The sequence below is a fragment of the Palaemon carinicauda genome, chromosome 22, assembly GCF_036898095.1.
Source record: "Palaemon carinicauda isolate YSFRI2023 chromosome 22, ASM3689809v2, whole genome shotgun sequence".
NCBI classification, from domain to species: domain Eukaryota; kingdom Metazoa; phylum Arthropoda; class Malacostraca; order Decapoda; family Palaemonidae; genus Palaemon; species Palaemon carinicauda.
The window spans coordinates 101,625,004-101,647,503 of NC_090746.1; positions in this window are offsets into that span (position 1 = coordinate 101,625,004).

Below are 22,500 nucleotides of genomic sequence, written 5' to 3' on the forward strand. Positions count from 1 at the left end.
TTTAAAAACGATGAGATGGGGAGGATACTTATAAGTTTACCTTTAATCTATATATATATATATATATATATATATATATATATATATATATATGTATGTATGTACAGTATATATATATATATATATATATATATATATATATATATATATATATATATATATATATATATATATATATATATATATATATATATATACGGTATTTCAGTATTTATCACTATCTCTCTCTCTCTCTCTCTCTCTCTCTCTCTCTCTCTCTCTCTCTCTCTCTGTATATATATAAATATATATATATATATATATATATATATATATATATATATACATATACACGCACATACATACGTAAATATCCCTTGAAACTGCATGGGGAAGCAAGTTACTCCAAGGCTCCCTTCGACGTAATCACGCGTCACCGCCTCCACCCACTGACGTAGACAGTGACCTCGCTTTGTCGAAGAGATCCATCGAGCGACATACGGCACCAAGACCTCACTTTATCATTATTATTATTATTATTGTTATTATTATTATTATTATGATTATTATTATTATTAGCTACGACTCTAGGTGGAAAAGCAGGATGCTATACGCCCGAGGGTCAAAGAACTTTTCGCCGTCATGCGCCAAGATTAGAGGACTGATAAGTCAAATGGCATTTGGAACGATGATGAAGAAGAAGAAGAAGAAGAAGGAGAAGAAGAAGAAGAAGAAGAAAAAGAGAATAATAATAATAATAATAATATAATAAGAAGAAGAAGAAGAAGAAGAAGAAGAAGAAGAAGAAGAAGAGAAGAACAAGTGAAAGAAGAAAAAGAACAATAAGAAGAATAAGAATAAGAAGAAAAAGAGAATAATAATAATAATATGAAGAAGAAGAAGAAGGAACCGCTCCTTGCTGGGCATTACCACTAGGCCATACCCCTGCAATGCCCCGGAGAGGAAAGAGTTGCCTTTAACCCGGTCACTCCAGCCTCCAACCCCCCTTCCCCTACCAAACCCAGCCACGAGACATCCTAGAGGTCCTAGAACAAGGCAAACATCCGTCTAGAGTGGCACTTTCTATTCGTGCGGGGTTTCTCCTAGATGGCTAGAGGCCTATTAATGGATTGGCCAATTGCCGGCGTTCTTTTTGATGACCTGGGGTCTCAATGTTTTATTAATTGGATAGTTACAAGATGAATGCATAAATGAATATGTGTAGGAATATATGTATACATAATGTAATACATGAATAGATCAAAATAAATCAATATCATTATTATTATTATATTAGTAGTAGTAGTAGTAGTAGTAGTAGTAGTAGTAGTAGTAGTATCATTACGAGCTACGCTACAACCCTCGTTGGCTCCAACAGGGAAAATAGCCCAGTGAGGAAAAGAAACAAGTAAATATATAAACATGAGAAGTAATGAAGTAATATATTTTAAGAGCAGTAACAACATTAAAATAGATCTTTCAGAAATATAATTTAAAAACTTTAAAAAATCAAGAGGAAGAGAAACAAGATAGAATAGTGTGTCTTAGTGTACCCACAAGCAAGAGAATTCTAACCCAAGAAAGTGGAAGACCATAGTACCGATGCTATGGCACTACCCAAAATTAGAGAACAATGGTTTGATTTTTGAGTGTCCTCATAGAAGAGCTGCAAACAACAATAAAACAAAATAACTATGCATCATTAATGCACAAAAACAAAATAGTTTGCAATTGTAATATCCGTCAAATTTCTCATTTTAACATCAAATTGTATTGTATTTACGTAGTGTAAGCACATTTTTTTTTTCAATTAAGAGGCCGATGGGAGAGGCAACGCGATATCCTGAACTAGCCTAGACCTAAATGAATAAAGCAAATATAGGGCAGTTGAGGAAAATTAAAATGAAAAGAAATAAAGAGAAAAACATTGATAATAGATTTAAGAAATGATTTTCAAACTTGCAGGGAATGCTTTCATGTCGAACAAGCTGACAAAAGTTTCTCTTCATAGTTTATATATGAGAGATCTATTTTAAAGTTGTTAGTGATATTAGGATATTTTATAATCATTATTCAGTACTTCTTCTATGGCTTAATTATTTCCTTATTTGCTTTCCTCACTGGGCTATTTTTCCCTGGTGGAGCCCTTGGGCTTGTATAGTCCTAGTTTATAGCTTAGCTATTATTAAGAATAATAATAATAATAATAATAATAAGAAGAAGAATCATTGTTCATTTCCTTATTAGCTTTCCTCACTGGGTTGATAATAATAATAATAATAATAATAATAATAATAATAATAATAATAATTATAATAATAATGATTATAACAACAACAATAATAATAATAATAATAATAATAATAACACACTCCCTTCAACGTAAACACTTGGATCGCAAGATCCTGCTCCGACTCCAATTCAAATCCTGACTACAAAATCTCCTCGCGATCCATCGATAAATTCTTTGAGTCATCGCGAGCAGAGAAAGAAGAAGAAAACAAACACACATCCTTACGACTTCACTGAGTGTGCTGATATTTCAAGACCTACCATTCAAAATACTTGGACAGGTTATCGACTCAGCGCAGGATACGAAGAGGACCCGGTCCGTACCTGCCGTAGCCTGCTACGGTGATCTTTGCAACCTTACGTTTCTATTTTAACGATGCATGGAATAAGAAGGAACTCCTTTTTGTATAGTGAGTGTGTGTGTGTGTGTGTGTGTGTATGGGTGTGTCATTGTGCTACATTCTACATTCGCGACCTTCTATTTTCTCAAAATTAAAGTTGTTATTACAATATATCGGAAGTAAACCGTCAGGGCAATTTTGCTCATCACACACACACATACACACACACACTCACACACACACACACACACACATATATATATATATATATATATATATTGAAATAAGCTTTGCTGATTTTTATATTATTAATACTAGCGTACGTGACCCGTTAATAAATGACACTAAATATTTAGATAGATATGCACACACACATCCCCTCTCATCAGGGTATGGCTACTCTCCCCTACCCGAGGGACGGGGACAGGTGAGTGATATATATATATATATATATATATATATCAAGAAAGGTTGAAAATGGCATATGACGAAGTGAAAGTAAGAGAAACGGGTAATTTAGAGGAGCGGAAGTTAGTAAAAGAAAATTTTGTTGGGATTGCAAGTGATGTGTGTGGCAAGAAGTTTGTTGGAGGCAGCATGAGGTAGGGCAGTGAATGGTGGAATGAAGGAGTGAAGGTAAAAGTGGAAGAGAAAAAGAGGGCTTTTGAAGAAAGGCTGCAAAATAATAGTGTAGAGAAGTATGAAAGATATAGAGAGAAAAATGTGGAAGTAAAGCGCAAGGTACGTGAGGCAAAGAGGGCAGCTGACCTGAAGTGGGGTCAGGGACTGGGTCAGTCATATGAATAGAATAAGAAGTTTTGGAAAGAAGTGAAGAGAGTAAGGAAGGCTGGTTCGAGTATTGAAGAGACAGTGAAAGATGGAAATGGAAGGTTGTTAAAAGGAGAGGAGGCAAGGAAAAGGTGGGCGGAATATTTTGAAAATTTACTGAATGTTGAGGATAATAGTGAGGCAGATATAATTGCTGTTGCAGGTGTTGAGGTGCCGGTGATGGGAGATGAGAATGAGAGAGAGATTACAAGAGGAAGTGAGGAGAGCACTAGATGAAATGAGAGTAGGAAAAGCATCTGGTATGGATGGTGTGAGAGCTGAGATGTTAAAGGAAGGGGGTGTGACTGTACTTGAATGGTTGGTGAGATTGTTTAATATGTGTTTTGTGTTGTCAATGGTACCAGTAGATTGGGTTTGTGCGTGTATTGTACCACTATATAAGGGTAAGGGAGATGTGCATGAGTGTTGTAATTCAAGGGGTATTAGTTTGTTGAGTGTGGTGGGAAAAGTGTATGGTAAAGTACAGATTAATTGGATTAAGGATAAAACAGAGAATGCAATCATAGAAGTACAGGGAGGTTTTAGAAGAGGTAAGGGTTGTATGAATCAGATTTTTATAGTTAGGCAGATATCCGAGAAATATTTAGCAAAAGGTAAGGATGTGTATGTCGCGTTTATGGATCTGGAGAAAGCGTATGATAGAGTTGATAGGGAAACAATGTGGAATGTGATGAGGTTATATGGAGTTGGTGGAAGGTTGTTGCAAGCAGTGAACTGTTTCTACAAAGATAGTAAAGCATGTGATAAGATAGGAAATGAAGTGAGCGATTGGTTTCCGGTGAGAGAGGGGCTGAGACAGGGATGTGTGATGTTGCAGTGGGTGTTTAACTTGTATGTTGATGGAGTGGTGAGAGAGGCGTATGCTTGAGTGCTTGGACGAGGATTAAAACTGGTAGACAAGAATGACCATGAATGGGAAGTAAATCAGTTGTTGTTTACGGATGATACTGTACTGGTTGCAGACGCGGAAGAGAAGCATGGCCGATTAGTGACAGGATTTGGAAGGGTGTGTGAGAGAAGGAAGTTGAGAGTTAATGTGGGTAAGAGTAAGGTTATGAGATGTACGAGAAGGGAGGGTGGTGCGAGGTTGAATGTCATGTTGAATGGAGAGTTACTTGAGGAGGTGGATCAGTTTAAGTACTTGGGGTCTGTTGTTGCAGCAAATGGTGGAGTGGAAGCAGATGTACGTCAGAGAGTGAATGAAGGATGCAAAGTGTTGGGGGCAGTCAAGGGAGTAGTAAAAAATAGAGGATTGGGCATGAAAGTAAAGAGAGTTCTGTATGAGAAAGTGATTGTACCAACTGTGATGTATGGATCTGAGTTGTGGGGAATGAAAGTGACGGAGAGACAGAAATTGAATGTGTTTGAGATGAAATGTCTAAGGACTATGGGTGGTGTATCTCGAGTAGATAGGGTTAGGAACGAAGTAGTGAAGGTGAGAACGGGCGTAAGAAATGAGTTAGCAGCTAGAGTGGATATGAATGTGTTGAGGTGGTTTGGTCATGTTGAGAGAATGGAAAATGGCTGTCTGCTAAAAAAGGTGATGAATGCAAGAGTTGATGGGCAAAGTACAAGAGGAGGGCCAAGGTTTGGGTGGATGGACGGAGTGAAGGAAGCTCTGGGTGATAAGAGGATAGATGTGAGAGAGGCAAGAGAGTGTGCTAGAAATAGGAATGAATGGCGAGCGATTGTGACGCAGTTCCGGTAGGCTCTGCTACTTCCTCCTGTGCCTTGGAAGACCGCGGAGGTAGGAGCAGTAGGGGATTCAGTGTTATGAAGATTCATCTGTGGTGGATAACGGGGCAGGGTGGGCTGTGGCACCCCAGCAGTACCAGCCGAACTCGGTTGAGTCCCTTGTCAGGCTGGAGGAACGTAGAGAGGAGAGGTCCCCTTTTCTGTTTCATTTGTTTGATGTCGGCTAGCCCCCAAAATTGGAGGAAGTGCCTTGGTATATGTATGTACGTATGTATATATATATATATATATATATACAGAGAGAGAGAGAGAGAGAGAGAGAGAGAGAGAGAGAGAGAGACTTGCTCTTTATTAAATTATCATTATTATTATTGCATATTCTTATGAAAAAGACATAAAACTTGCCAAGAAAAGATTCCAAAGAATATTAGTATATAAAAATCTTTTTAAACCGTCAATAATCAACTGAATGTCATTCAACTTCAGATAGATAATTCAACTGAGAAATATAATTTTTCACACTACCCATTCCGTCACACTTTAATACACTTTCAGTAACATTTAGTGAGGTTTTCCCCTTTTTAAAAGAACACAGCCTTCTGGCTAGCACAATGGTAACGTGTTCACCTAGCATTCGCCCAGGGGAGGCCACTGCTGCGGTTGGGCTTGCCCGGCTGACGTTCTGGTGAGTATCTATTCTCATGAAACTGGAACTGAAATCAGACAAATTTACCTGTTGCCTGTTACGTTATATTTCACGTGGTTTTTTAAGAGTAACAGTAGCATACCTGTTACGTCATTGCGGTGTGACGTCATAGCTTCCGCTAGATACTTATCTTATGTGTCATCTTTCTATTGTTTTCTTTGCGAATCCTCAGCACCACAATTTACTTTAAGATCACATAACGTTTATACGTAACAAGAGCACGTGGTACTTCTTACATTACGATTCTATATCTATCAAAAACTTTAATATTCGCGTAACTTTATAGAAATCAAAATGTTTATCCAGTAACTAAAGATTGAGCGCAATACATATACAAATGTATATATATATATATATATATATATATATCAATACGTAAGCAAAAACCCTAGTTGGAAAAGTAAGATGCTATAAGCCCAAGGGTTCCAACAAGGAAAAATAGCCCCGTGAGGAAAGGAAATAGGAAAATTTAATAAACTTCAAGAACAATTAAAACAAAATATTTTATGAACAGTAACAACTTTAAAAGAACTTTTAAATATAAACTATAAAAAACTTAAAAATAGGAGAAAGAGAAATAAGATAATTATATATATATATATATATATATATATACATATATATATATATATATATATATGAAAAATGAAATTTATTAAGCTTTCGAAGGGACCATCTCCCTTCTTCAGAAAACAAAATGAATATGGAGGGAAGATGGTCTCTTCGATAGCTCAATAAATTTAATTTTTAATACTTTGTGGGTTATTTTATTCATTATAATATATATATACATACATATATATATATATATATATATATACATATGCGCGCGCGTGTGTGTGTGTGTGTGTGTGTGTGGTTGCCGACATCAAAAAAATGAACAAATGGGGATCTTTCCTCTCTCCGCTTCTCCCAGCCTGACGAGGGATTCATAGCTGAAGCCCTTAGGCCCTACAATTACCTTCTCTTCTTCAGCCTCCTGCTGCTCTTCTTCCCTCTACATCGTTTTCCTGTTCTCTTCCTGTGTCTGCAAATAGCCTGACTCATCTCGTAAACTTCCCAACCAATCAGTCAGCAAGACGCAGCATCCAATGATGATCGCTTCCCGTCGCTAACGACGTGCAAGCGAGGGAACTTCGTAACTTCATTTCCGACCAAGGATGCTTATTGAAAAGCAAACAAAGTGATTGCAGTCTCCGGCAAATAAGCCGTTTCCTCTAATGGATTCGGAGGTATTTAACGTGGGCATTCGACAAAGTTAATGCTGCTACATCAGAGTAGCTTCCAGGAGTCGAAGGTAGATCTGGGTAGCTGATAACTTCATAGAGTTAAGAGCCAAAACAATGCAGGTCACAGGATTTAAGGTAAAACATTGCAGGTGTCGAAGCTAGATCTGGGTAACTGATAAATTCAGGGAGTTAAGAGACAAAGCTAAGCAGCTCATAGGAGTTAAGGTAAAACATTGCAGATTCGAAGCTAAATCTGGGTAACTGATAACTTCAGGGAGTTAAGAGACAAAACAAAGCAGCTCACATGAGTTAAAGTATACCAGTGCATGAGTCGAAGCTAGGTTGAGTTAGGAGCAAAAACCAAGCAGCTCACAGGAGTTAAGGTAAAACATTGCAGGTGTTGAGGGTAAATCTGGGTAACTGATAATTTCAGGGAGTTAAGAAACAAAACAAAGCAGCTCACAGGAGTTAAGGTAAAACATTGCAGGTGTCAAGGGTAAATCTTGGTAATTGATAAATTCAGGGAGTTAAGAACCAAAACAAAGCAACTCACTGGAGTTAATGTAAAACATTACAGCCTTAAAGAGATGCTAGTTTGGCGTGGTAGCTTCGAAAAGCAAAGCAGTCAAGAGCCAAAGCAAAGCAGCTCACATGAGTTAATGTGAAACATCGTAGCCTTCAAGGGGAAGCTTTAAAATGTTAAAAGCCAGAGCAAGGAAGCTGTCAAGAGTTAATGACAAAAGTTGGTTCCAGTAAGTTAATACTCGACTCGTAAAGAGTTGAAAATTTTCGACACAATGCAGTCAGTGACTTCGAAAAGATAATACTAATTTATTTAAACATTTATTAATATTTTCTTATCTAACTAAGCTAAAGACCAAAAACTTGTTAAGAAATTGTCCATAAGGGATTACTACAAGAACACAAGTAAATTAATAAAATTAAATAGAAATTTATAATAAATAAAACTGAATAAAACATAGTTTGAATAATATTATCTTAATAAAAGACTAAAACAAATATCAAAGATAGAGATGAATACGTTCTTGAGTGTAGCTTCTATCGAGGGAACTCATGCCCAAGAGGAGGAGGGGGGCGGAGGGACATTGGTACAGAATCTATAGCACAGGTCAAGGTATGAGGACACTATTTATGTAAGGTCACCGTCCGCCAAAGGTCAATAATGGCAGGACTTGATACACCAACGATCTTGGAAGACGATATTGGAAAGGAGAGAGAGAGAGAGAGAGAGAGAGAGAGAGAGAGAGAGAGAGAGCTGGTCGTCCTCAATTAATCAAATATCTTCTCGTGGAAATAAACCAAAAAGTAAGAATATATCATCCTCGTCAGCCGTAACTAGTCCACTGCAGGACAAAGGCTTCAGACATGTCCTTCTTCCACTCGCGTCTGAATATGGTCTTTCTATGCCAGTCTATAGGCTGCCCGCAAATTTTCTTAGTTCGTCAATACATCGTCTTCACTAATGTATAATTACACACACACACTCACATATATATATATATATATATATATATAAATATTTATATATATAAATATATATACAGTATATATATATGTGTATATATGAATGTTTACGCAAGTGCAAATATATAATCATATATATATGTATATATATATATATATATATATGTGTGTGTGTGTGTGTGTGTATATGAATGTATATATATACATATATATATATGTAGAGAGAGAGAGAGAGAGAGAGAGAGAGAGAGAGAGAGAGAGAGAAAACTTTCTTTAAGGTCAGTGGCTTCAGAAAGACGTAAACTTCACCTCCTTACTAAGATTACCAGCCTTATGACGATCTTCATCCTCACAGGGTTCCACCGTAGTTGACTGACAATCATGTACAGAAGCTCTCTCTCTCTCTCTCTCTCTCTCTCTCTCTCTCTCTCTCTGCCACCAGCTTTCACAATCCTGTCAACTCATTAATATCACATTGTAGATCCGTGACGAAAACTGGGAGGCTGACACAAGGCTGGGGTTTGGGAGCTACGAATTAAGTGGGTGGGGAAGATAATTACATGGCGAGAGAGAGAGAGAGAGAGAGAGAGAGAGAGAGAGAGAGAGAGCACTTTCTACGGATAAAGATATGATAACAATAACTACAACAACCACAACAATAATAATTTACATACATACAGAGAGAGAGAGAGAGAGAGAGAGAGAGAGAGAGAGAGAGAGAGAGCTATCACTTTCTAGTGATAAAAATATAACAATAACTATAGCAATAACAATAATAAAAATACTAATGATAAATATAGAAATTTAGACTACCTTAGTGCAGCAAACATTATTCGGTACTTTCCTGTTATTGCCCCACCACTCATTTCCGATATAACCCCCATACTATTTCTTAGGTTAGGCTAGGTTTGAATTTTATCTACCTACAGATCAAAAACCTAACCTAACCTACAAAAAAATAGTATTGGGGTTATATCGGAAATACGTGGTAGGGCAATAACAGGAGAGTACCCATTATTCAAATGATAATACAGCCTCTTGATCAAAGAAGCGACTGAAATAAATCACCACAAATAATGCCGACGGAGTTGTAAACAACAACAGCGCCACAACAAACAATAAACAATGAAAGCCTGATGAAATTCAGAAGCAAGACCACGAAAGCAAGAAGAGAAAGTTTCTAGTGTCTTTTGCGTAAGTCTGAAACCTAGAAATCTCGAGTAAAAAAAGGCTTGCGAGAGAAAGACCTAAGACTTGAAATTTATTAATTTCTTCCGAGGCCACGGGGCACAGCAATCGTCCATTGGGTTGGCATATGTACGAGGTGTATATATGTATACATACACACATGTATATATATATATATATATATATACATATATATATACATATATATATATATATATACACAAATGTTAATGTTTTTCACAATATTTTTTTCTATTTTTTCCTTCTTATATCGTTCATTTATTTCCTTGTTTCCTTTCCTCACTGGGCTATTTTTCCATGTTGGAGGCCTTGGGGTTATAGCATCTTGCTTTTCCAACTAAGGTTGTATAGTGGTTGTTAATAATAATAATAATAATAATAATAATAATAATAATAATAATAATAAAGGCCCTAGACATGTTTTAATCACGTCTGTGGTTTGGCCCGTTTTCATCACCACGCTGGGCAGTGGAGTTTGATGGTGGAAGACTTTCGTCTGATAACTCACGGCAAACCAACCTAGTATGGGTGTCCCTGAATAGTAAAGCTTTGCTGATCATGGCGATGCACAAATCCTTTCACCGCGTGAAGGTAACACCATTAAGAAAGGTGTGTGTATATATATATATATATATATAGTATATAAATATATATGTACATATATATATATATATATAGTATATAAATATATATGTACATATATATATATATATATATATATGTATATATATATATATATATTTAAATACATACAATATTAAGCAACGGAACATGCTCTCTCTCTCTCTCTCTCTCTCTCTCTCTCTCTCTCTCTCTCAAATGATTATACATCTGGAATTCAGACCTTCAAAAAAAATTTTTCCTGAGAAAGTTAAACAAGATCTGAAATAGAACCAGCTGAGTAAATGTTCCAATGACGAGAAGTGTAAAGTTCAGTTTTCAACAAATGCTCTATCTACCAGAACTCAATACACGCGGATGCGTTTGGTAATCATACTGTAATTCTGTAATAACTACTTTCATTTGTTTGACGTCATGAATAATTCTCATTAACTATATTAGTTTTGGTTTTTAATTACAATAATGTTGGTTTTAAAGTACAATATTGTTAGTTTTTAACAACAATAATTTAGTTTTTTAGGTAAAATAATGTTGGTTTTAAAGAACAATAATCTTACTTTTCAACAATAATTTTGTTTTTTAATTACAATAATGTTGGTTTTAAAGTACACTGATCTTCGTTTTTAACAGCAATAATTTTGCTTAACTACAAGTTTTGGTTTTGAACCACAATCATTTTTAATTTTAACAACAATAATTTTGGTTTTTAACTAGAATAAGTTTTGGTTTAAACTACGATCACTTTGATTTTAACTAAATTTATGTTGCCTTTCAACAACAATAATATTGTTTTTTAAGTACATTCTTTGAGATTTTTAACTACAATAACTTTTGTTTTTCTTGATACAAAATTTATGCAATAAAATCAATATTACTGATTAAAATATTATCCAAATGTTACATGACCATTCATTTTATTAATTCTAAACACAAGAAAAATAGGAAATTTCATATTCTTGTTATTATTATCATTATAACTTGCTAAGCTACAACCTTAGTTGGAAAAGCAGAATGCTATAAACCCAGGGGCTCCAACGGGGAAAATAGCCCAGTGAAGAGAGGAAACAAGGGAAAAAAATATTTTAAGAACAGTAACAAAAAACTAGTAAAGAAAAATAGAAAACACCGTATTGCTACAAAAAAAAAAAACCTAAATCTTTTATTATTGCAAAACCAATGAAAGAAAATAACACAAAAATCCGTATAACTACGAAAAACAAAAACTCCAGATCTTTTATTTTTCACAAAACCAAGGAAAGAAAAGACAAAAAACCCTATTACACCGAAAAACAAAAACTCCAGATCTTTTATTTTTCACAAAACCAAGGAAAGAAAAGACAAAAAACCCTATTACACCGAAAAACAAAAACTCCAGATCTTTTATTTTTACAAAACCAAGGAAAGATAAAAAAAAAAAACCGTATTACTACAAAAACAAAAACCTTACAGCTTTTATTTAAAAAAAAACAGGAAAGAATAATAGAAAAAAAAAACCGTATAGCTATAAAAACAAAAACCAAGATCTTTTATTAAAAAAAAAAAAAGAGAAAAGAAAAACCCCCAAAAACGCATAACTACAAAAAACAAAAACCCAATTGTCTTATTTCTTGAAAAAAATAAGGAAAGAAAAATTGAAAAAAAAACTATAAGAACAAAAACAAAATAAAATAAAAAAAACCCGAGATTTTTTTTTTTCTATTGGCACTTGGGGCCCCCAGCTCAACGAAGGATGCTTCAGTTACACTGATAAATGGGGCGGCCACAGCATCAGGGTCAGTCTACTTAATACAAATTACACGGTATTCACTACGCTCATCATGCAGCCGGAGGGACACACTACACAATGGTCGTCATTCTATGACCCTTCTTTTTTAGTGCCCGAGATACAGAGATGGGAGGGGAGGGGAGGGAAGGGAAGGGAGGGGAAGAGAGGGGAGAAGGGAGGGAAGGGGAAGAGAATGGAGGAGGAAGGGAAGGGGGAGAGAGAGGAAAAGAAGGGAGGAGGAAGAGATGGAAGGGAAGGGGAAGAGAAGGGAGGGAAAGGTGAGCATGGAAGGAGAGGAGAGGAAAAGGAAGGGGAGGGGACGAGAGGGCAGGTGAAGAATAGAAAGGAAGGGGAGAATGGAAGAGGAGAGGGAAGAAGAAGGGAGGGGAAGGGGAGGAGATGGGAAGAGAATGGGAGGGAAGGGGAGGAGAGGGAAAGAGAGTGAAGAAGTGGGAGAAGAGGGGAAGAGAAGGGAGGGGGAAGAACCGTTGGGCACACCTGCCTAAAACAAGCCAGCCCACTGATTGTAGCTTGGCTAATAATAATAATAATAATAATAATAATAATAATAATAATAATAATAATTAGAGGAAAAAGGAGAGGCTCGATCCTGGGATTCGATCCTGGAGTGTCACGTACCAGCTGAACCAGATTGGATACCGTTTTTGTGGGCAAGGGATTGGTACATGGGCTTATAACGTAGTCCCTACAGACTTTTTGGGAGATATAAAGGTTTTATTCGTCTGGGACCTTATATCTATCAGTCTATATATATATATATATATATATATATACTGTACACATATATACACATATCAGCAACAATAAATGCAGCTGTTTTTAGTCCACTGTAGGACAAAGGACTCAGCCATCACTCACACACACATATATATATACATATATATATTATATATATACATATACATACATACATATATATATATATATATATATGTGTGTGTGTGTGTGTGTGTGTGTGTGCGCAAATATATAAACCGTGTAAGTTGGCATTAAAATAACTGATGTAGCCTAAAAATGGAAAAATCTTATTGATAAATTCCATGCATTTAGTTAACGCGTAATACCACGAAGACGTACGTGCCTACATTAACCTACTACACATGCAAATATCTAAAGCATGTTCGCGCGCCTTTACTCCTAATACCAGAAGAATGTCTTCATAGGAAACGTTCCATCGTCTTATTGTGAAGCAACAGTTGCTAACACTTCTCAAAAGCACAGATTAAATGCAAGGAAAACACGCGAATGAGGGCCGGGGGGGGGGGGATATTAAGGTTGATGTTAACGCCTGGGATGGATGAGATAAATAAATAAATAACCAATTTTATTATAATGGTTTAACCAATGACTATTTCCCCTATATAATAAATAACAAGTGTCTGGATATATATATATATATATATATATATATATACAGTATATACAGTATATACCGTATATATATATATATATATATATCCAGTCACGCTCAACGGCATTGCCAGCTGTATAAGTTCTCAGTCTTTCCTCGTCCCTTGGGTAGGGGGAGAGGGAGTAGTCCTACCCTAGTGAGAGAGGGTACGTGTGTGCATATCTATCTAAATGTTTAGTCGTCTTTTTAGACGGGTCGCGTAAAATAGTATACAATACAGATGCCACTGAAGTATTATGCCATTGTTTATTTCGCGGGTTAAGTAGTCAATTAAATTAGAAAACTCTATTAACTCCTAAACGTAGTATTATCGATCAAGAAGGAATGGTGAGAAAAATAGGCCCAAGCCAACGTTAGTTCACAGTGGAAAAAAATCCCCCAGAATTATCCTTGGTCTTTCATTCACAATTCTTACAAGCTTTGGTATCCGCTACTTTACTTTAAGCTTTAATTTTACTTATAGAGTATATTGTATCTCATGTAGAAAATCTGTGCATTTAGGGAAGATAAAGGCAACTGAAGTATTTCGAAATGAGAGACAATTTGGTTTTCTATGCAATACCCTAGGAGAGAGAGAGAGAGAGAGAGAGAGAGAGAGAGAGAGAGAGAATGGAATAGGAATATAAGAGAAACTAATGGAGAAAGGGGTAGACTTATGCTTAACTTGTCATATAACGTCATTCTTTAAAAACGTTATCGGAACCTTGAATGAAATCGCCTAACTCCGGAAATGCTTCAGAAAATGTTAATTGTGCAATGAAAACGTAAAATAACTTAGAAATCTAGAATATTTCCTTCGTTGTGAGCTAATTTTACCCGGGAAATCAAAATGTCAATTTGTGAAAGAAAAAATGGTTCAAAGAAGTTATCAATTCAGTGCTGGTGTTGTTTACAAGGTCTCGCATGACTTGCATAACAAAATATTAAATGTAACGTAAGAATGTTTGTACGTTACCTATCTGTTTTAATGTTGTTATTGTTATTAAAATATTTTATTATATTTGTTCATTACTTCTAATAGAGTTTATTTCATATTTCCTTTCCTCACTGGGCTGTTATTTCTATTGTTATTAAAATGTTTTATTATAATTGTTCATTGCTTCTCATATAGCTTATTCCTTTCCTCACTGGGCTGTTTTCCCTGTTGGAGCCCTTAGGGTTATGGCATCCTGCTTTTCCAACTAGGGTTGTAGCTTAGCTAATAATAATAATAATAATAATATTATCATTGAAAGAAAAATTCAAACAGAAAATACTAAAACAAAAAATCATTATTTCTTTACCTTTCTAAATTATATATCTCCTCGTAGTCCCATTTATTCTCGAACACTGAAAAGCTCCCACAGCTGAAGAATTGCAAACGAAAATCATCAACAAATAAACGGTGTCCCTTTTCACCTTTTTTTAAATTCGATTGTTACTGCGCTCGTCCCACATAACCTACATTAAACGCGGCACAAGTTAGCGTAAACACGAGGCGGTGCCATCATGGTCCCTCCACTATGGTAGTCGTTGACTCAACTGACTGAATCAGATGAGCAACTATCGGATACATACACCACTCGCTTTCGCTTACGCTCGCTGAGTGGGTTAACTGATTTAGCTCCTCCCCCTTTCCCCTCGACCCATGATGAGGTCAGTCATTCACTAATTCTCAATTTCTTCAGTGCCATTTTTTAAATCAATGTATAGCATTTTATAAAACCCATTTTAATACCATAAATTGAACAATGTCTTGAATCAAATGACGTCAACGAGTTATTTTTTTCAATATTCTGACAATTTTGATATGAAATTGCGTATCAACTATGGCTTCTTAACACTGGATAATGTAAATGTTATGAAATACATTTTCACAGTATTTTAATGCCATGAATTAAACAATGCCAAGAATCATATGAACAGCCTTGCGTCTGGAAACCTCTTTTTAAAATGTTCTGCCAATTTTCATTTCAAACTACTGTACAGATTAACTAAGGCTTATCAACACTCCATAATGAATATCCACAATAATGAGAGAAAGCAATAGAAATCATTCAAGAATCCCGCGGAAAACACGAGTGAGCCTACTCAACATTTTGCGTCACCGAACACGTAAACGTCATCACCATGGTAACACGGTCCACGCAAATATCCCCCAACACATGAGTCACTTTCCTTCCAACAACATTGCGTGGAATTCCTCCCATTGCACGAAATATGAATCGTTAATGACAACACTGTTGGAACTCCCAAAACAAAGACACTTTTCCTGTTGCTGTCTAATTCTTTTCCCCGTCTTTAAACGGAGCAATTAACGCCATTAGATATAATCAGGAGGTAATAACAGGCGTCATTATTAAACAGATCGTATCACTGAACAGGAAGAGTGTGCGAGGTCGAAAAGGTTAAGGTGGTTTGATTATCTTTCCAAGATCGAAATAGTCTAAAATTCTATCTAAAATAGGGAAATAACTTCGTTAACCTCTCTTCTATTTGTTAAATAGGGTCTGATATATATATATATATATATACATGTATATATATATACATATATATATATATATATATATAAATCCATGGCGAAATGCTGTCACTGTCATACCAGCTTCCTGGACCAAGGTTCGAATCCCCTGCTGGCCAGGGAGCTATTGCCTTTAAGTGATTAGCCCTTGGGTCTCTGATCCCCGAGGTATAAATAGAGAATCCAGACATTAAGGTATTAAAATATAATATATGGCTTATTTGAATATATATATATATATATATATATCTTGTCACGATCAGGGGAATAGGGAGTATTCCTACCCTGTGAGAGGGAGTACCCCGAGAGGTGCACTCGGAAACCACACTCTCCCACAAATGTGTGTGCATATATACATAAATATCTACATGTCAAATATATATATATATATATATATATATCTATAAATATATATATATATATATATATATATCTATATATATATATATATATAACTATGGCTATAATGAACTTAAATGTAGGCCTAGCCACGACTATTTGCATGAACATGAGTCTAGACTTCCAGTATGGCAGTGAAAGTTAACTAAATTTCAAAGAAAATTTTCATAATATTAAAAAAGCGATGAAATCAAAGATTGCACGATTAGACATACTAAATCATGGTGCCGGTATATAATAATAATAATAATAATAATAATAATAATAATAATAATAATAATAAAATTAATCTTTATTAATTACTTTCCTTATTTCGTTTTCTCATTGGGCTATTATCCCTTTTGGACGCCTTACGCTTATAGCCCCCTACTTTTCCAACTAGGATCATGGATTAAATAATAATAATAATAATAATAATAATAATCCTGCTTTTCCAACTAGGTTTGTAGCTTTGCTAGTAATGATTATAATAATGATAATTATAATAATAATCATAATAATAATAATGCTTTTCCAACTAGGGCTGTAGTTTTGCTATTAATAATAATAATAATAATAATAATATAATAATAATAATAACTAAAGGGCAAAGCTCGGAGCTACCCGTTCGTGTCGAAGTCTCTCTTCCTCCCTCCCTCTGGGTTAACTGGTTTCGCCTTGACTTCTCTACGGCAGAAGGGCAGAAGAGGCTACGCGAAAATACTTCCTTATAACGCAACCTGCTTTAATTACGCAACCTCTGAAATAGTAAATGTTATTGAGATTGTTATTACCAGTTATTACTTCTGATTTCTGCTGATGTCAAATGTTATTCGTGATTTGCTTCGATCGAAATCGTGGTAATTTCTGACTAGGTCTAATTCTTGTGCGCACTTTTTTTTCCTAAACTTACATAATTCTCGCCTGACCTTAATTAACTAACTTTAAATTATTACTTTTAATCCGAAATAGCTTTTCTTAAGTTGCACGACGTACGAGAGATAATTACGACCTGTTAACATCACTTGAGGAAAAACAACATCCGGCGTTCAAGGAGAGATAAGCAAAAAACACTAGACCGAGTTCAAGAATTTGTCGTTTACGAAACGAGATCAAACAGTGGCTTTGTTTGATATAACAAAGCAGGTTGCTTCCTAATCTGGCAAAAGATGTTGACTATAAAATCTACAAATTTAGCCCCTATCGTCTAGTAGCTGAGATACGAATTAGTCGCATATCTATTTTACATACAACACTGTACTTCAGTTCAACTTGCTTCCTGTTTAAATACGTCGTTAAGTACGACTCTCTCTCTCTCTCTCTCTCTCTCTCTCTCTCTCTCTCTCGTGGAGAGGATATTACATTTATCTTTTTCTCCTTGGTGACGAAGTAGACTTGACATTGACATAAGCTACAGCGTACGTTCCAGGGTACAATTTGAACTGTTCTTCCACGGGGGTCAGCCATGTGTCTCATGACACGGCAAGAATATGTTGATTAATTATGATAATACAAGCAACGAGAGAGAGAGAGAGAGAGAGAGAGAGAGAGAGAGAGTTCTCTTAACACTATTCACATTGCAGGTAAAGAGGTAAAGACAGTATCATGTAAGGGACAATGATAGGCAAGATAATTACAGAATCAAACATCTAGAGACAGTTTATACATACTGTACTACTACTACTACTACTACTACTACTACTACTACTACTACAGTCAACGGTCAAAATTTCATAATGTCCTTATTGAACTTTTCTTAATAGGCATAATATATGTGTGATGACACATATATAAATATATATACAAATATATATATATATATATATATATATATAGTGTGACACACATACAACATTATGTCCGATACAATACGGGCCAGGTAAAACAAGTCGCTAATAATATCTTATGTGATAATCATAAGAGTATGTGAAATAGAGAGATAGATAGATAGATAGACAGAGGCTTAATTGGTTGCAACACTCATAGCCATGTTATACATTAACACAGTTCATCTTTGTCTCAGTTTATTAAATAATTCCAAGGTTGGATAATTAAGCGTGTCTAACCATCATAATTTAAGAGTAAGATCTTGCAAAAGATGCATCCAGATAATTTGAACTCATTACGACAAGATATTTAGGGTTGTGGTGGCCGATGTAGTAACGTCCATGACTGGTGAACTCCAGACTGAGGTTCAAGTCTAGCTCACACTCGTTAGTTTCTCTGGACGCTGCAATCTCACCATCCTTGTGAGCTAAGAATGGGGGGTTTGGGGGAGCCTATAGGTCTATCTGCTGAGTCACCAGCAGCCATTGCCTGGCCTTCCTTGGTCCTAGCTTGGGTGGAGAGGTGGCTTGGGCGCCGATCATATGTATATATGGACAGACTCTAGGGCATTGTCCTGCTTGCTAGGGCAATGTCACTGTCCCTTGCCTCTGCCATTCCTGAGCGGCCTTTAAACCTTTAGGGCTACTTGTCACGATGAAGAGGTGGCTCCATAGAAGTACAAGGTGAGAGTTACTGCCATATTCAGTGACTGCTAGACCAAACGAGAACAAAGTACCAGATTATTATTTTTAGCAGATGTGTCTGCCCCTCTATGTCTATTCACGAAGTACTATTTTTTATCAGCTTGTTTCCTCCTTGAACACTCTTACGCTTCCTAAACCCTCCCTCTTTCTTAATTACAACCCGCTGGTTTAGCAATTGGTGGGAGAGTGTGGTTTCCGAGTATACCTCTCGGCGTTCCCCCTTCTCACCAGGTATGACTACTCCCTTTACCCCATAAGCGCGAAAGGAAATATATATATATATATATATATGTATATATATATATATATATACACTTCATATATATACACATATAAAGTATATATACTTATACACACACACACACATATATATATATATATATATACATATATATATATATATATACATATATATATATATATATATATGTGTGTGTGTGTGTAAGTATATATAAAACTCAGACACTTGCTCTTTATTACATTTGGAATATAAAGGAAATTATGTAACTAAGTACCTCTCTCTCTCTCCTCTCTCTCTCTCTCTCTCTCTCTCCTTCTTCTTCTTCTTCTTCCTCTAACGGAAGCTGCTTTTCAAAAAAGCAATCAGTTCTTTTCTTCGCAAAACTTCGCCAATTGCTCCGAAGGAACTTTAATCAAAACCTCCTCAGGGGTTCCTGCAACCCCTGAGGAGGTTGGCCGGTTCCACTCGGCGCGTGTACATATTTTGACAGGGGGGGGGAGACTTAGGGGAGGGAGTCTTGGTGTGGGGGAGGGGTGCAAATGGTCAACGAGTCGTTGCTGGACAATGTGTCCTTCTCAACAACACCCACACTAAACTACTCTCCCCTTCCCCCCTACCCCCTGCCATCATGTGACCTCCTCCCCTTCCTCGTGTGCCCTCATGTGTCAAATCATTATATAACTTCATGAATGATGGTACTTTTCGTCTGCGTGCTCTCTCTCTCTCTCTCTCTCTCTCTCTCTCTCTCAATAGGGGAAGCAAAAGCGTTCGGTCCCCAGAATAGGACATCTGGTTTTTCCATCTTGCTGACGTCACTTCACGTAAGCGACGTTGTTTTTTAATTTAATCATACTTAAAAAATATGCATTTAATTATACTTAAAATTATATCTAATCATATTTAAGAATATATTTAAAAGTCATATATAATTATATCTAAACTTATGTTTAATCATATTTAAGAATATATATTCAATTATATTTAACGATGTACACATCTACTCGAGGCATTAATCTAACAGCGCATAAATTTTCATATCCATGCAGTCTCTCTCTCTCTCTCTCTCTCTCTCTCTCTCTCTCACAAAATGGCTACCGGAACTTCTGTCCATTTAATGGTAGGTGTTTGAGTACGTACACTCCCAACACTACATAATTCACACCCCCCCCCCCATGACCGACCAGGGAAGGGCTTGCGAATTGCATACCATGGATCGAGATAGAGGGGGACTAGAGAGACAGGGGATTTGTTATGGTGGCCGATGTGGTAACGTCCCTGCCTGGTGTTTGCCAGACTGGGGTTAGAGTCCAGCTCACACTCGTTATTTTCTTTGGCCGCTGCAATCACACCATTCTTGTGAGCTAAGGATGGGGGGTTTCGAGGAGTCTATAGGTCTATCTGCTAGGTCATCAGCAGCCATTGCCTGCCCCTCCTGGTCGTAGCTTGGGCGCTGATCATATGTATAAATTGGTCAGTCTCTTGGTCACTGTCCTATTCGATAGGGCAATGTCACTGTCCCTTGCCCCTGCCATTCATGAGTGGCCTTTAAACCCAGGGAAGGCTTTTGAATTACATACCCTGGGTCGAGGTAGGGGGGGGGGGCAGGGGATTGGTTGCATCATAACACCTGAACACTATTGTTGCTGGCGATATCGCAATAACACTCGTATCGCATTGCAACCTTCACTACCTCGTCGCATGCAAAGCTAAATGGACCAGCGCGTGCGCGCAGGCACGCAGTTCTTGCGCGGTTGCACGCAAGCTTCTGAAACGGTGACGTCTTCTTTCTCAATGGACTCAATTTATTAAAATATAAAATCTTATTTCTTTTTTTAATACTCTTTCTTTTACTTGATGGTTTCAAGTTTTCTAAATTGATTTCACTATAAAATTAAAAAAAAATTTTCAATGCTTTTTTTTATGGTTTTAAGTTTTCTAAATTTGTTAAAACATAAAATCTCGATTTTTTTAATACCACCGTTGTTTTATTATTTTTAAGTTAGTAAGACGAGGTACTTTTTTGCGATTGTAGGAAAATTGGTAATTCAGATATAATATTTTTAATGTTTTTTTTTTGTTCAATGCAATTTTTCTTACTTAATGGTTTTAAGTTTTCTAATGGGTTAACACATACAATCTCCTTTTTCTTTCTTCAATACCACCATTGTTTATTATTTTCAAGTTATTGAAATTGTAATTGCAATTGTAGGAAAATTGGCAAAATATCTCCATTGGGTAAAAGGCGTTTGTGGTAACTCTAGACTTGCTGAATACCACCCAATATCTATAACTCCCAGAAGACTAAAATTACTGCCAGATCTTTATAATTATTATTATTATTACTATCCAAGCTACAACCCTAGTTGGAAAATCAAGATGCTATAAGCGCCAGGGGCCCCAATAGGGAAAAATAGCCCAGTGAGGAAAGGAAATAAGGAAATAAATAAATGAAGAGAACAAATTAACAATAAATCATTCTAAAAAAGGCAACAACGTCAAAACAGATATGTCATATATAAACTATTAACAACGTCAAAAACAAATATGTCATATATAAACTATAAAAAGACTCATGTCCGCCTGGTCAACAAAAAAACATTTGCTCCAACTTTGAACTTTTGAAGTTCTAGTGATTCAACTACCCGATTAGGAAGATCATTCCACAACTTGGTAACAGCTGGAATAAAACTTCTAGAGTACTGCGCAGTATTGAGCCTCATGATGGAGAAGGCCTGGCTATTAGAATTAACTGCTTGCCTAGTATTACGAACAGGATAGAATTGTCCAGGGAGATCTGAATGTAAAGGATGGTCAGAGTTATGAAAAAATCTTATGCAACATGCATAATGAACTAATTGAACGACGGTGCCAGAGATTAATATTGCTCAGAATGCATCCATAACGTTTAATACGCTTCCAGAAGACTAAAATAACTGGCAGATCTTTGCTCTCAGAAGACTGAAATTACAGATAGATCATTGCTCAAAATGCATCGATAACGTTTAAAATTTGTAATTTGGATTTCATAAAGGCTTTGGAGCATGTTGTGACGCTGTCGAGTGAGGGGTTGTGAACTCAAAGGCAGGATGCAATCAACTGAGTTATATTGTTATAGAACACTCTCCTTTATATACAAAACCTCAAGGCAACAGGACATAACAAGTTAACAAGACAGACAACGTTACAGAGGAAAACAGCAGACATGAATTTTCATGTTCGTTTAGTGCGAGGGAAGAGCGAAGAT